The sequence below is a fragment of the Ranitomeya imitator genome, chromosome 3 (genome assembly GCF_032444005.1).
Source record: "Ranitomeya imitator isolate aRanImi1 chromosome 3, aRanImi1.pri, whole genome shotgun sequence".
Taxonomy (NCBI): domain Eukaryota; kingdom Metazoa; phylum Chordata; class Amphibia; order Anura; family Dendrobatidae; genus Ranitomeya; species Ranitomeya imitator.
In genome coordinates this window covers 465,727,299-465,731,196 of record NC_091284.1, presented here as the reverse complement: position 1 = coordinate 465,731,196, position 3,898 = coordinate 465,727,299, and the positions used below count along the sequence as shown (strand labels likewise).

Below are 3,898 nucleotides of genomic sequence, written 5' to 3'. Positions count from 1 at the left end.
GAAGATCTTCGCAAAGAAAACAGCAGAAAACAGCAGGTCCCATAAAACAGTAGGGGCAGTAATGATCTGATGGTGGTCCTTTCCACACATGAAAGTATAAAATAAAGACTCAGACACATCATTGAAAGTTTAAATAGTGTGAATTTTATTATATGCTTTATATGTGCTGGTTACCTCCCATCACTCACAAAGAGCGTACAGCAGCACTCAGGACAGGAAAAACCCCCAGTGGTGGAAACCTGTAGGGAAACCATGGCTGCTGTACTGCCGTTCCTCCGGGCACACTAAGGGAGGTTACCACTATAAAATATAACAACTGTGAAAAAAATAACAATTATGTGTAAAGTATACAGTGTGTCTATGTGTACAGCATATGGGGTGTCTGTGTGTATGTTGTCTGTGTATAGTGGGATGTGCATGTTCTGTGTGTGACTATTAAGAATACATAGTAACATAGTTATTATTAAGGTTGAAGGAAGACTTTAAGTCCATCAAGTTCAACCCATAGCCTAACCTAACATGCCCTAACATGTTGATCCAGAGGAAGGCAAAAAAAAACCATGTGAAAGAGTAAGATCCACATTGGGGAAAAAAATTCCTTCCCGACTCCACATACGGCAATCGGACTAGTTCCCTGGATCAACGCCCTATCAAGGAATCTAATATATATAACCTGTAACATTATACTTTTCAAGAAGGGTGTCTGAGTGTGTATGTATGTATGCTGTCTGTGTACAGTGGGATGTGCATGTTCTGTGTGTGACTATTAAAAGGAACCTGTCACCCCCCAGGCATTTTTGACTAAAAGAGCCATCTTGTGCAGCACTAATGCTGCATTCTGTCAAGGTGGCTTTTAGTTGGGGTCCCTTTCAACGCTGCAATATCCGTTTTATAGTTTGTCCTCCATACATATAGTTCCATCATTAACGTCCCCGGTGCCTGAGCTGTAAGATTTTTATCGGGCATGCGCAGTTTGCGCTGCCCTTCGACTCCCATTACACGATGGGAACTTACAGCGCAGGCGCCAGGGACGTTAATGAAGGAAGTGGAGGCGGCCCCTGGCGCACCGAGTATTCAGTGATAGCTGGGAGGCGTTTGTGTCTGGGTGGAAAAGACAGGTATGAGGGACAAATTATAAAAAAGGATATTGCAGCGTTGAAAGGAACCCCAACTAAAAGAGCCACCTTGACAGAATGCAGCATTAGTGCTGCACAAGATGTCTCTTTTAGTTAAAAAATGCCTTGGGGGGGTGACAAGTTCCCTTTAAGAATACTTCTCTCCTGTCTCCGGTTCTTCATCCATCACGTCTTCTAGCTGTTCTCCTTTCAGGTCCAGCAGCTATGTTCCTCTTCCAGCCATGTTCTTCTCCTTGTGGGTCCAGCAGCTCCTCTTCCAGCCATGTTCTTCTCCTTGTGGGTCCAGCAGCTCCTCTTCCAGCCATGTTCTTCTCCTTGTGGGTCCAGCAGCTCCTCTTCCAGCCATGTCCATGCATTAGATATTTGCATCTTCCTCCTTCTTGCATGGAACGATGTTACAGAGGGAGCAGGGTAGGGCATTATTCCTCCTGAACCAACGAATTGCCCAGCTGTGATGGATTTTCCTGTCTCTCTTCCATGCCCAGTGGTCAGGGTCTTGTGCCATGATCTAGAATGAAATGATAATAATCAGAGTTTAAAGGGAATATATCACCATTAATCATAATTCAATTTGCATATATTTTAGACCTGATGATACTGATGTGATGACTGAAAAACCATGGCAGAATGACTGCATAATTACTTATTAAAGTTTTCTTCCTTGACATTAAAACAAGCATTTCATGAGTCCAGCTATGGCTGCATTCATAAAATGCTCTACCTAACATAAGGATTACAAGACCATTTTGACATGGGTTTTCAAAGTAAGTACAACCACCCTATCAGGTCTAAGGGATTTATTTATGTATTCTGTTTATATTGTGATATCTAGTTACAGATCAGCTTTATATTATTATTGTTTATATTGCTAACCAGATCACAGGTGGCCCGATCCACCCAAGCCCGAAATTCCATCCTGGTGAGAAGAACATTGCGGAATTGTAGAAGTCGGTCCTTCTTCATGCTCCATTTCCATCTGAGGGCCCAGCGGTAGATCTCCTGTTGATATGGCACGTCTTCTTCAAACTGGTTGGCTAGAAACCTGGATGGAAGAAAAATGAATCCAAATAAATTAGAATCCACTTCAGAATAAAATACAGAAATATAACAACAAATACAATTATCATGTATTTACATGAGTGGTAGAAAAGATATTTTGGTTTTACAATAAAATAAAGTTATTTATAGACATAAATGTGTAATAATAAAAGAGACTCACAGAGCTGGAAAGAAGAAGGTTCCATATTCTGAAGATCGCAGTCCTGCTCTCCTGAAGTAAGTGATGACCATGGCGAGGAGATACTAGAGGGATGAGAAGCAGAGGTAGAGGGTATATATAATACAGAACATATATAGCTGTATATTCCTATGTCTGGTAATATCTGGCCACTATTACATAAGAATAAGCCCTTTATTTCCTTATAATGGATCTTCTCAAATCTGGATGATTTCTTATCCTTCACTACAATAATACCTTGTCCGAAATCTTAAGACAGCTGTCCCTGGCTAGAAAACATCTGATGTATTCTTCTTCTACAAAAATGAGAAAATAGAATTATTTCACTATGAACTTTGTAATGAAAACCTTTTTAATTCTATTAATGTTAAATTATTGGGGTTGTAGAGTTCTTCATTAATGATGGATTATCCTCAGGAAAGCTCATCAGTATCAGATTGCTGGAGATTTGGCCCCCGACACCCACTGATCAGATACTGAAGAATTGTCCTAAAGATATGCCATCACTATTGAGGTGAAACCAAAGCCACGACACTGCTCACCACATAGTGACCGCTCCTGTCTGCTGCATCATACTAGGTATAATTATAGGAGGCTGAGGGAGAACACTTCCCTACATGTTTCTCTACCATTATACACATAAAATAGATTAATATAAAAATACATGTCATATAATCTAATACTTTATATCTGGAAACCTTGTAATGTGCAATGAGTCTTACCAAGGAGTGCGGCGAAAGCTGCCCGCTCTTCTGGCTGGGGGATGTCACCTTCTGTCTTCCTCCTCTTGGCCACTTCCTGGGTGGCAGACCGTGAACTGTGGTAGAAGAGGTAGGTAATATAGTTTTAGGCCTCATGCACATTGTCGTACTATGGCTACACATAATTCACTTACATCCTGATGGGTGTTCTCCTCATGGGGATCTGACATTAGTTTTGTGCTGTAAATGGTATAAATATGTGTAGTGATGATGTGTATGGTCACTATGATTTGCCGGTAGTAAGTGTATGGATTGTGATGACTGCAGTGATGTAACCTCATCTACTTACCACTCCTCTTCATACTGGGCGATCAGTTCTCTCTTCCGCTTCCTCATGGCCATCTTTACTCTTCTTCCTGGAAACATACAGAAAAAGGTAAAACCTGAATATGCAGAGCATGGCTCTGTCTATAGGATCCCTAGTAGAGTAATACTACCAAACTAATGTGTAACCCAAAACCTAACTACCACAGCCTGCATTACATGGGTTGTAGTATTGAAGCTTTATTGACTTGATTGGTGCTGAGATGTAATACCCAACATGACCCATTGACAGAAGTGGCGCTGTAGCTAATAAACAAAACAAACCCTATTTTCTACATAAAGCACCACTCCGGCATTTTGTTTTGTTTGTACTGCTGGAGTGGCACTTTTAATGTAAGCCCCCTGCCCACATTCTTATACTTGGCGTCATCTCGTGCCTGTAGCTTCTGACTAGCCGCAAGTGAGAAGTTACGTAACAAGAGTTTAATGCAAATCTATGA

The 3,898-nt window shown here is 41.1% G+C and overlaps 1 long non-coding RNA gene across 1 annotated transcript; it reads right to left on the bottom strand.

Annotated features, from left to right (window-relative positions):
* Positions 1-2,009: 2,009 nt before the first annotated feature.
* Positions 2,010-3,191, bottom strand: LOC138672153 (uncharacterized). Its single transcript, XR_011319613.1, has 3 exons — positions 3,096-3,191; positions 2,356-2,438; positions 2,010-2,178 (listed from the first exon to the last, which is right to left on the bottom strand). It is a non-coding gene; the product is annotated as an uncharacterized lncRNA (long non-coding RNA).
* Positions 3,192-3,898: the final 707 nt, after the last annotated feature.